This window comes from Siphateles boraxobius, unplaced genomic scaffold, assembly GCF_051911475.1.
Source record: "Siphateles boraxobius isolate OS27281-9 unplaced genomic scaffold, OSU_SipBor_1 5, whole genome shotgun sequence".
Lineage (NCBI taxonomy): Eukaryota > Metazoa > Chordata > Actinopteri > Cypriniformes > Leuciscidae > Siphateles > Siphateles boraxobius.
In genome coordinates, this window is record NW_027509141.1 from 32,965,114 (window position 1) to 32,977,964 (window position 12,851).

At 38.7% G+C, this 12,851-nt stretch overlaps 1 long non-coding RNA gene across 1 annotated transcript; it reads left to right on the forward strand.

Annotated features, from left to right (window-relative positions):
* The first annotated feature begins 6,356 nt into the window (after window positions 1–6,356).
* LOC143711901 (uncharacterized) lies at window positions 6,357–12,851 on the forward strand. Its single transcript, XR_013194934.1, has 3 exons — window positions 6,357–6,438; window positions 6,725–6,778; window positions 8,609–12,851. It is a non-coding gene; the product is annotated as an uncharacterized LOC143711901 (long non-coding RNA).

Below are 12,851 nucleotides of genomic sequence, written 5' to 3' on the forward strand. Positions count from 1 at the left end.
CTGCACAATCTGGGCAACTTTGTTATTATATAGCTTTCACCGGGTATTATAGGCTTTCTTGGTTGGAACTGTACAGCACAGTAAATCTGGGCACCCCTGTGTTGTTGCCCGAAAGCATCCTTAGTTTGAATCCTGAAGACCATTTAGATCCAGTCTCTCCAGTGCAAAACTAAGGAAACAGTTAGTTTCTTCTGTCTTCTGATGCCGCATTAATAGACTTGCTTAAATTTTCGCCACTACCTTTGACCACATAATTAGACACAGCTATGATAATTGGGCATGTTTGATTTTTGTACTCGCATTTTGAATGTGTTATCATGTCTTTGACTTGTCAATCCAGAGGACATACGTATCTGTATTTGCCGGAGGAGGTCCATGTGTTGATCTGGTATCAAAAACACTGATGCCCCTCAAAGGTCACAAGGTCACAATACCGCCTGTCCCCACCCAATTATTTGTCTATTACACTGTTTGCAAAGCGGTTTTCATCAGCACAGCTTTCTGCCCTAGATGCAGCCTGCGGTCTGGCATGAACCAAACCCACTGCAACACTTGCTCTCTGTTGCTATCACTCTCTAAATCTCTCTATCGCTCTCTGTCTGCCTGAGAATGATAGAGATGTTTGGTGTTTGACGTAATAATATTAGACATCTTACTTTGACAGATGAGTGGACATTAGTGGAGTATTATTGCAGCCTCCACCAGTAGAGGTCACTGTAGACGCTGATGAATGTGATGGGGAAACACATTAAAATGCATTTTCTGGCACTCTTGCTGAAGGTTTGCATTCATTAAAACAGCATCTGTGTTGTTGCTAAACAGAATCATAAATGTTTAATTTTAAGAGTCTGTTTCTCATTGATTCATTTGCAGAGACAAATATGAGAAAGCATATTGGATGGCTGATGTCCTGAACATGCCTGACATGTCAACCTCTGACTCAACCAATGGCATGACTTTTTAGATATTCAAAGATGGTGCACTCTTATTACTATAAAACATTTTAGGCATTTAAATACTTTTAAAAAAATAGTATGCAGTATACAATATGCACTAAAGGAAAGCATTGAATTTTAAACATTTATGTATGGGATAATGTACATCCAGCCGGTTGTCATCGCAGAATAAACCCCGACAGGGTGATCAGGTCTTGCATCAACCTGAAGGGGTTTATTCTGCAATAACAATCGGCTGGATGTACATTATGCCGCTTATTTCAGGGCTACTTGTCACATAAGTTAATAGTTAGAAATGAAACATTGATCTGAGTCGCAAAGCTTCCGCGCAAAAAGCAGTAGCTAGCAAGCAGCAAGTTCAAACTAGACAGTCATACCACTTATTACACAGCATTTCACCACATAAATAATTATGGGGATATTAAAAGAGATATTGATTTGATATGAAACGGTTTTAAAATCGTACCTGTTTGTTATTTTATAATCCATTACAGTGTACAGAACAAACATCGCAAAATGGCAGCAGCTGCGTTTGTATGAAAGAAGAGACAGCGATTATGCGATACCTGATGACACAAATAACTGTACACAAAATATTGTTTTGACTTTTAATATTTTATTAACTCACCAACAAACGTGAACCTTTCTACCAAAAACGTTCCCACCAAGCGTAAATTGACCAATCAAAATCAAGTATTCCACAGAGCCGTGTAATAAGCATTAATAACCGTTATGTTGGGGAAGCCAAGCACTCAGTTTGATGCCTCTAGGAGCAAAGAACTGATACAACTGTCATGATAGACACAGACTGATGTTTATTACATATGATATGCAGTAGAATGTGAAAATAGCACATTTATGTGAATGATTTTGGGCAATTGCATTCAGTCAACAAGGAGCAAAAGGAACTGAAATGTATTGGCAAATCGGTAGGCAATTATAGGTTTGACTGAAGGTGATATTGTAGGACTCTTTCGGGTGTATTTTCTCTTTGAGATGACTTCCTGTTTAAATATACCATTTCAGCCTGAACTATGCTGCCTGGACACCCACACACTTCGCTTGCTGACATTTAGCAAAAATTCAACATTCCTCTTCTCTTGGTATGTAAAAAGTATGCATCAACTTAACTAGATCATATTTCTATGAATTATTTATGCGATGAGATAAACACTTTAGTGACTGTCGATATACTGTTTTTGGTGATAATGAAATCAACGGAGACTCTGAGAAGACACCTACTTTTCTATGTTGGTTTAGTGCACACTTCATGCCCTACAATTTCGGGGCCCTTCAGAATCATTTGTCCCGTAAAATCCTGTTTTTGCATTATTCTGCTAGCAGTTTAACTTTAAAAGCAAGGTATTCTTGACAGTGTTCTACTCTAAACATATTTCAGATGAACACATCTCTCCACAACAGAGACAATTCTACCAACTGTTTCCTCTGTAAGTTTTTGTCTGTCCTTAAAAGAAGCAGAACGTGTGTGTTTTTCGTGCAGCATTTCGACCTTGAAGTTTTCCTCGCTTGTAGAGTATGGATCGCAGACAAGAGCTCTCCGTCAGATCGGCAGACAGAGGTGTAGCCTCTTACTGTCTATATCGATCCGTCTTTGTGCGTTGCCGTGGATCTATAACACGTTTCAATCACAGCTGGGCCATGATCTTCACACACAGCAGGCTGAGGGCCGACACACACTACACCCCAGCTGAGAGGCTCAGAGAGCGCGCTGCCACAAAAAATAAAACACTGATTGTTGCTTTTCTTAAGTGTTGCACAAAATAAAGATGTCAAACACTCGTAATTGAAATGAAATAGTTTTTTTTGTTTCTTCACTGAAATAACAGACTATTAAATTGTTACTTTTCAAGTGCATCTATTTCAACTTCGGACTGTTTTAAATTCTTCTTGGCTCAGATAGATAGATAGATAGATAGAACAACAACAACAGATAGATGATAGAATGACAAATGTATATAGATAGATAGATAGATAGATAGATAGATATATAGATAGAATAACAACATTTAGATAGAGATAGATGATAGAATGACAGTTAAATTGAACAACAGATAGATAGGATGACAGATAGATCGACAGAACGACAGTTAGATAGATTGATAGACAGACATACAGATGGATAGATTGAATGATAGATACTTTTACAGGCTAGTTTCACCCCTCTTCTCAATTAATTGCTTTTTCTCAATTTAAATAAGACAGAGATACAAGAATTCAGTCAGGGATTTTCAAAAAAGGCTGGGAAACCTTCAAGTATTCAAGGTGTCAAGACTCCTCAAACTGAGCAGGTTGTTTACACAGACAATTAAACTGTCATTACATCTGGCGTAAGATAAAACGGCACCGTTGAGTTTGTAGAGGCAGAGCGATAATTCTTGGCTACTTGAGAGTATAGCAAGCAATGAATTGAAATTAACCATGTGTAATGTGCTGACAAGATGCATTTTAATGTGCCATTAAGGGCGCCGCCATTTCCTGTATATATTAATTCTGGGATTAATTAGATTGTCAAGTGCTTGTTTGGGGAACAAAAAAAAAACGCGGGGATTGGCACGATACGTCACACTTTTCACAATAAAGGGGGCACCTTTACAGGTCTTGTAATTTCCTCGTTGTTTCCCACTTGAGTGCCAACGAATCCACCAATATAAGCAGCGTGACACTTCAATCTTCTGCTTAACAGGCAGGAGATGAGCGGAATATTGGATACAGAGGGGTGATTAGAGGTCATGTGATGTCACTGTCAGCAAGCCAATGACCTCTGTCACAGCGTCTGCCATTTAAATGTCAAAATGTGCATCCGTGTCGGATGGCCATCATCTTTCTCTTGCCCACATTTGCATTTCAGAGAGCCTCTGTTCGCTGTCAAAAAAAGCAGCCCATCAAACCTCGTACGCCAACGTACTGGGCATCTCTTCAAACGTCCCCCGCACATGTGTGCCCGAGCCAGATGCTAATTCACTGCAATTAAAACAGATATCACAGGCGTTTACTCCATCTGAAACTGATGAGCAGGATGCTAAATATACAAGGAAATGAGTGAGATGTTTGTCACGTCACAGCATGAGTGATGTTTGTCCTCACTGACAGCCCTCAGGAATGTTTCCGAGCTTGAAATCAAGTAGCATCTTTGATGCATTACAGTTGAAAAAAAGTTCATGTGGCTTGTGCTGCATTGAAAACAGATTCAAGTTGTGCATTTTAATGTTAATTGGATGAATTTTTCAAGAACATGCTTAGGTCTATATATATATATATAGTAACCATGTGTAATGTGCTGACAAGATGCATTTTAATGTGCCATTAAGGGCGCCGCCATTTTAATCCCCCATACATATATATATATATATATATATATATATATATATACACACTATACATATATACACACTAGAGATGCGCGGATGGGCTGTTATTTCATCCGCAACCGCATCACAAAACTCATCATCTGTACGCCATCCATCCGCACCAACGTTTTTGACCAATTTTCAAAACCGCACCCGCCCGCCATCCGCTGATACAAGGCCCTGCTGATAACAGCCGCGAGACTAGAAACCGCCCGCCACCCGCCCGAATTTAATTTAAAAAAAAATTTTCGTGACGTCATCCGCCCGATCCGCGGCTATAACCGTCAAACGCGCATCTCTAATACACACACACACACACACACACACACACACACATATTTTTCATGGCAAAAAGATGCATTTAATCCCCCAAATTCTCTTTGTAATGTGAAAGGGAAACAAGCAGTTTACCCTCAATAACAAATGCACTTAAGAGTATGAGGTCACATCCATTCATTCTTAGATGTGACATGCATGTATACCTACAATTTAAAGCAGAATTGGAAGTTTACCTTGAGCAAACCAATAATGACACGGCATAAATCAACTCCGGCATCCTCTGCTGGGTTGAAACCACGCTCGACGGCCACTTGCTGCTGCCTGTTTAAAAGTTCTTTTTACAAACTAATACTAAGCAACAAAACAGCATCATGCTTCCTCATATTTGTGAAGACAGCAAGACTTATTTCCTCCTGAATCTATTAAATCTGGCTGTGATTTCTCCGTGCACTTCATTAAAAGAGCTTTGAGGAGCACAGCTTGAGAGTGATGTATCGCTCAGCTCCCAAATTGAAGTCCCATACATCATTTTCATTGCAGTAGTTTTCCTTCATCTCACTCCTCTTGAGCGCGCCTACTAGATAATAAACTTTCTCGAAGAGAGTTATAATTCTCGAAGACAAATATCTTTGGGTTTTGGAGAATTTCCCGTTTCTTCAAATGTCCACCCAGCTCTAATAAAGAGAAGAGCTTTCTGCAACTGCCTAAAGTTGACTAACTCGCACGTCGGCCCATTCCAGTCACGTTACGTGTGCCGGGCCGTCTGGGTTCCCCTTTATGCACATCACTAACGGGATTTCATATGTGTCCAATTGGCCGGATAGAGATGCTCGATTGCCTTCCCGAACCCCTGAGGCGAGCCAACTTTAGGCTATATTTTAATCAGTGCTCAGCCCGTCCTGTTTACTCCCCTATCAGGAGAGCATCTATAAATACATAGAATGAATAATTGTAGCCCTTGGTGATTTTCCAAGGGCTTCCTACAAGACGAAAACAAAGCAGAGCGATATTAAAGTGGGAATATACAGTATCCATGGCTATCTAGTGCAGAAAGCAGTCGTCTTTACTCTATAAATGCCCTGTCTATGTCTTTCGAACGGTCTTGGATCGCACGTCGCTCTTTGAAACGATGTGGCAATTACATTGTCTCCCTTTGCCCGAGGACCCCAAATTAAAACGAATGAGCCATCAGAGTTCTCCGCAAAACCGTGGGACAGTGCAAGAGATGCATGGTGCTGTAGGTGTAGGCTTTGTTTGGAGAGTCTAAATGACGCTGTTGTTGTTGTTATTGATGCAATCTTGTCTTCAAGCTCCCACAGCGGAGAACAAAAAGAAAAAAAACCCAGCAGCAGATCTTCCGACTACGGAGAGCTGTTATCCGGCAAACTATATACCACAATAACCACTCTGAAATCAATAGTGCTGGATCTCTTTTTCTTTTATCTGAAATGGCACCGAGCAAGTTTACTTTGCTTTTGGATTGCATGTCGAAGTAATAAATGTATAAAAAAATTATATAATGGGTGTATTGATAGCCGAACATTGACAAGCGATGAACAATTTGGACAGTTTTCAAATAACTATATTATACTACTACAACATGCAACATTTTTCATATACGTGGACAGAAATTGTGCAGTTTTTTAAAATGGCTTCTGATTTTTAAATAGAATGTTTCCTGTTTCTCAAAGTCAGTGTGAAAATGCATACACAACTGATTTGACTTATTGAGTATTGTGATGTATTGTAATGAAACAAAAAATGGACTTGATTTTATCCATTGGGAATGTGGAGACTGAAGTTTGCCCTTTAGAGCATCTTGATGTATCCCAAAGGTAATGCTTTTTGAATCTAATCACAATTATTACATTTAACCAGCATTAAATTACCCAGTTAACTATTACTTAACACTATTTCTGTAGCTCAAACAGTTGAGCATGGTCTAGCAACACCGAGGTCATGTGTGCATGAATTGATTTATATGTAATGTAAAACACTGTGGATAAAAGTGTTTGCCAAATGCATAAATGTATATGTAAACCTGCTACAGTAGACTAAAATAATGCCTAGCTATTTTGATATGTAGGTTAAAATGTATTTTTTTCTTCCTGCATGGTTTAGGTGACGTCGGGTGAAAAGGAAAGTAGTTTCACAAGCGGAGCAAGTGTTTACCAGGTCTGTTTATCAATACACAATATGCATTCAGTTTCATTTAATGTAATTTCATGATATGCAAGTTCAAATTTTAAATACTCATCTGATTATCCCTGCGTTTTGTTCCATTTTGTTTTGGTCCAACAGCTTTTGAGCTGACTTTGCAATTGTGAAAAACATGAAGAAAAATATCCTTATTTTAGAATTTTTTTAGGGTTCAGAGGGCTTGATTATTTGCATTACGGTTTATTTATATTTTTAAAATCTAGGTTGAACTCAGCTCAATAAAATTTGACGAAAGTTTACAAATACATTTTTCTTAAGAACAACATGCACTGATGAATTGTGCAAAAGGTACGTGTTCAGAAAGTAAATGTTGACTTTAATGGCCATCCTTAAAGACACACCGTCCGCACAACTTAATCAACCTTCTGGGAAACTTCTCCAAACTGGTGTTTTGGTTGCTTAAAGCAATTAGTGAGTTTGACAAAGCCAGCTGAGCCGTTGATTACAGATATTTATAACAATGACAGAAACCTGGAGAGGAGACGGCATTATCCTCTGCCACCACAGAGAGGTCAGGACCGCTTTCTTACTCAAACTAATGAAGAAATTTAAGATTCACATGAAACATGGTGATGCTGGAGTCATGAACAAAAGCTAGAGGTCTAAAGAAACCTCTATGAAGTTTTCAAGAGAAACAGCTTGAAGTTTGGGGCATTCTGCTATTGACCTGATTCCCCCGTCCAAACACTGGACATCAAACAGGCTTTGTTTGAGGGAACAGCTGTGAACAGATCATAAGAAGATAACTGAAAAACAATACTGCAAGAATTAAAGATTGGTGGAGTTTGTTGGCTCTAGAAAATAATTCTGCAACTAACAAATGTTAACTGTTAGCTTTTATCATTAAAATTAGCATTTTACTGAAGAGCCTGTTGCACATCGTATCAACAACTAATGTAAATGTATGCTATATCATGTCTGTGAGAAAAAGAATAACATTTAAGCATCACTGTATAAGATCTCAGACCAAAGTATAATCAATAATGATTTGTATTATTCTCAATAATGTAATGAATTTACTGTCAACTGATTTTTATAGATTTTATTGATTAGCTGATTCACAAATTAAAGAATCTTATGAGCTATTTTATTTAGTGAATCTTCAATATAGGGGATTTTTAAAAAATGATTCATTAACACAGCACAAACTGTTTGGTCTGATTCAACTCATGAACTAATGACTCTTATGATTCTTTTCTACAACTTACAGCATGATCAGTGTAGTCTGATTCACAAACAAATGACTCTTATGAGCCCATTCTTTTAAATAAATCAATAACATACAGCATGATCAGTGCAGTCTGATTTACAAACCAATCACTCTTATGAGCCATTTGTTTTGTGAATCAACAACATACATTACTCCAGGCTTCAGTTTCACATGATCCTTCAGAAATCATTCTAATATGCTGATTTGATACTCAAGTAACATTTCTTATTATTATCAATGTTGGAAACAGTTGTGCTGTTTAATATTTTGTGGAATCCATGATACGCTTTTATTGGGGTTATTTATTTATTTTACGATGAAGGCTTCACTGGGCTTATTGTTTTCATAAATTGGTTATAATAATAATAATACTGTATGAAGTAATACTGATGTAATGAGGCCACAGGGATATGTTTATTTACAATGGCTTTGAATGTGGCTCAACACATTTAATAAATAGACATCATATAGATATTTCAGAAAGGTCATTATACAAAGCCAGTCAACTTTTTTCCGGATGCATGTCTCATATTAAGAATTTCCTGTGGCCTTTTGGGCTTTCTCTCCGAACACAGGTGGGGCAAAGAGACCAATCCTCCAACAACAAGTGGGCCTGTCGGTCTGGGAACGGGTGTCCATGCCATACTTGTGCTTTCTCAGGTAGATCAAACACAACAGCTCAACAATGAACAATCCTGAGAGAGAAAAAACAAAGAAAGGTCACATTTGGAAAATATGTAATTTCAGTTTATACGAGCACGATCAGCCAATACTCCCAACGCACAGCGGCGGCCGCCCCGCGAGCGGTAAAAATGGTATTTCAAAAAAACAAAACAAAAAACAATAGACCCCTCTGACTTACCTGTGCATTCTTAGAGGATTAGCTTGCATGGTGAGACGCTAGGCCAGCCTAGGAGAGGAAGAGGGGGCCTTGATGGCTTTTAATCGATTCCCAGGCTGTCGGGACCACCGGCCTCACACAAGGAAGCTATTATGAACGTTACCTGCCTTCTAGTACCCAGAGGCTCAGTTCAAAGGGTCTTGAGATGGACTTTCAAGCCCGGCGGGGAAGTGTCACCCTACACCGCTGTGAACAGAGCGTGGGTTTTGATGATCCGAGGGGGAAATATCAATGGGACACACAGCAGCTGTAAATGTGCACTCACCGCCCAAACGACAACGCAGGGTGCTAGAGGTCAAACGAGGATAAGACCGCTTGAAATGGGTTTTTAATAAGTCTGTACAGATAGGGAGGTGATTTAAAACTGAAGAGGATGAAATATATTTATAAAGCGCCGCACTGGTAGCAGTTTACGCCTCGGGTTATATCTTAAAAGCGTGGCTCACAACCGACTTGTCAAACCATGAATGCTATAAATGAAGTTCGATATGTGGTTGCTTGAAATGAATGCTGCTTGTACCTTCAAAGCATTTCCTAAAACAACACCATTGAGGAGATGATTAAGGTGTTTCTCTCATTTCCCTACATCATCTTGTTTCTGTTCTCCTAGCCATAATTCTTTGAGGGAAAGGAAGTGCTAAAGTGCACTAGAGTTTCTTTGAGGTTAAATTAATTGGTGAAGAACTCGTACTAAAGATGTTTCCGGATGTTTTCAACCATGTGTGAAACCCTCATTATAATGTTTATGTCAAAACTCCAACAGGACTTTTCCTTGGTTTCTGTCTGCGGATGAATGAAAACATGATCAAAGTGTGACTCTCACTAACCAAATCCCACCAGAGATGTCGGATACAAAGGAGGATTGAAGTAAAATTCAAAAAAAAAAAAAAAAACGCATGGAAACTGAGGTGCCAACATGCTAGGAGCAAAAAATCCCGAAAAACAAAAGATTGCATCAACAGTTCATGGGATTTTTTAAGGTTTGTCTTTTTATATCCTTTGCTTTATATTTACCTCTGTTGTCAAAGGATTGCTGTCCTCCTGCTACGATTCAAACAGCTCCAGATGAAGAGGATTCAAGATAGAAGCTTTAGTTGATGCTGTCATATCTGTGTAGCTCTGTGGGTTCAACACAAGGTTACCAGGTTCTCAGTGGCATTGTTGCACCTGCCAAAGAAAGAAGACGACGTTGATTTAACATTGTCCACAAAATAGTGTCCCACAGGGTTCTGTCAGTGGACCGCTTTCGTTATCTTTTCTAACAGTTGTGCTTTGTTCATAAATTGAGTGGTGTAATATTTTAAGATAGCTATGAAAGCCAGAGATGGTCATGGACAGGTCATCTAGAAGTAGTATAGCTATATCACCTCCTCCCTCAGGTGAGAAAAGCATTTTTTTCCTTCCTTTAAAGCTATAGTATACAATGTTAAAAATCGGTCGAGAAAGCCTGAGACGTTAGGGAAGATTTAAAAAACTCATCCCGCCCCTCCAAACACACACCCCGCCCCTCTGTGCTACCTGATCCCTCCCACCGGGAAAAGAATTGAACAACGTCACTCAGTCAAGCTGTGATCACCGGTAGTAAACATCGGACACACATCATATGTAAAATTGCCTTTAGACACTTGAACTTAGTTGCTTCATCAACAATTCAATGTCACGTTTGAGTTCACGTCAACGCAAGATTAGCAACACATGAAATGTTCTAAACTCCCCACCACCATTAGTATAATACTACTAGTATTGCTAAGGTTTTCAGTAATTGTTATTGCAGCACACAGCGCATTTTGTTCAAATTTCGATCGGCTCGAGCAGAAACCCGCTAGGCCTACTGAAATATATTCAAGGACTTCAAGAAATATAATTACTTTGACCCGGGATAGGCGATGCTAAACGGCTAACATTCCAATGCCGACCGGCAGCAGGAGCAAGTTGTCAAACTGATAAAAAGCACGTCACACCATAAAAGTATAAATAAATGTTTACCTGCTCAACAAAAAGTCAGCCGTGTCAGCGTCGGTCTTCAGTCCCAGATCTTCCTGAGGCTTCCTCCAGCGGTCAATGGTGGACCCTATATTTATCCTACTCAAAGTTCGGCGTTCTTCAAAAAAAATGTTTTATCTCTGCTCGTTCCTCTAATGACTTTCTCTTTCGTCCTAACTTTACTGTAGGGGCAAGCAGGGGACGCTTGCTGCTCTCTTTTTTTTTTTTATCCATTGCTGATATGCTACTTAGCTAGCTACCATAGACTGTCAGCTGCTTACGCATGCAATTTCATGTCGCAGGAGGGGGGCGGGGGCGGGTGCGGTGGAGACGCGAGCGCCAGGCGGAGTTTCAAGTGGAGCTGGTAATTGGATGAGAGCAGTTGACCAATGTAAGCTGTCCGGCCAACCCAGCTTACATTGGTCAACTTCTCTGCGGCTGTACAGCCAATAGAGTGAATGGATTTTTTTCATTCTTTTTTCTATTCATATTGTTAGGATTGCACTATATAACAATAACCAGCATCTAAACGAGGATATTAATAATGAACAATCTTTGAAATCGTATACCATAGCTTTAATTGTTTCACGTAAGCTTTACTCGTTAAACAATGTATCCAAAGCCTGGTGACCTGTAAAATGGAGTAGAACTATTTTTTCATGGCAATACTATCAAACAGAAATTAGAAATCAATGATTTTCTTCTCATATATACTAAAACATTTTCTGGCCACAGTTAGTTCACACAAAAATGAAAATATCCTGTTACACGTTTCTATTTGTTAACATTAGTTAACAAGAACTAACAATGAACAATTGTACATTTATTAAATAACATTATTAATGTTATTAATAAATACTGTAACAAATGTATTGCTGATTTTTAGTTATTAGTTAGTGCATTGTGTTAACAAAATGGGACCTTGTAAAGTGTTACCAAAATTAATTATGGTACAAAATTATGTTATGCAGAATGTCTGTGTTGCTCTTTTCCATAAACTGTATTTAAACTTTCTTCTGTGGAGCATAAAAGAAGACATTTTGAAAAATGTCTGTGTTTTTTTGTCCACACTATGGAAGTCAATGGGAAGTTGATACGTTCCCAACGTTCTTCAAAATATCTTTGTGTTTTACAGAAGAAAGTAAGTTACACATGCAGTTTCGTGAGTAAATGATAACAACATTTTTAATTTTAAATGAATTATCCCTTTAAAATCAACATGAAGTGATGTTTGCAATTTTACTTGTAAACAACTGCATTTTTGAGCAAATATAATAAACGAGAATAAAAATGTGGAGTTTGGAAAGTAGGCCAGACCAGAATTCAGCCAAGTTATTGGAAAGGAAAATTTGAGAAGTAAAGGCGGAGCATTTTTGATTTCTTATTGTAAAGATAATCACAATAAGAGTTATTAAACAAGAACACACATTTGAAAAGATAGATTTCATGTTGATTAAGTTGTTAATCAATGCAAATGAGATCCGAGACCTATGAAGCAGAACATTTTCAGTGAAAAATGTCCTAAATAAATTTCATCTGTTCCTCACATAAAGCTATTGGAAGGCTCCAGAAGACTTGGTATTTAATGAACGCGTTTGCATGAACTACATTTATGGTGCCGCTTTGTAATTTCTGGTGAGTTAGGCTTGTAAATGACAACATAATTTTAATTTTTGGAGTGAACCATTCCTTTAACCTTTCCACAAGAGTTTTATAACTTTCACAAAGCATTAATTCCCATTAAACTCTGACAGGCGCTTTTGGAAAGCTGATTGTGAGCTCGGCAAAGTAGAAAAAGTGTGCGCCGCAGCCTCGGCCCTGACATCTGCCCAGCTCCTGAACACTTCTCGTCCCGCTGTGTCCTTCTGTTCAACACATCTCTGTCCTTCAAGTCTACAGCAGCAAGATAAGATGACCACCGCCTGCAAATCCAA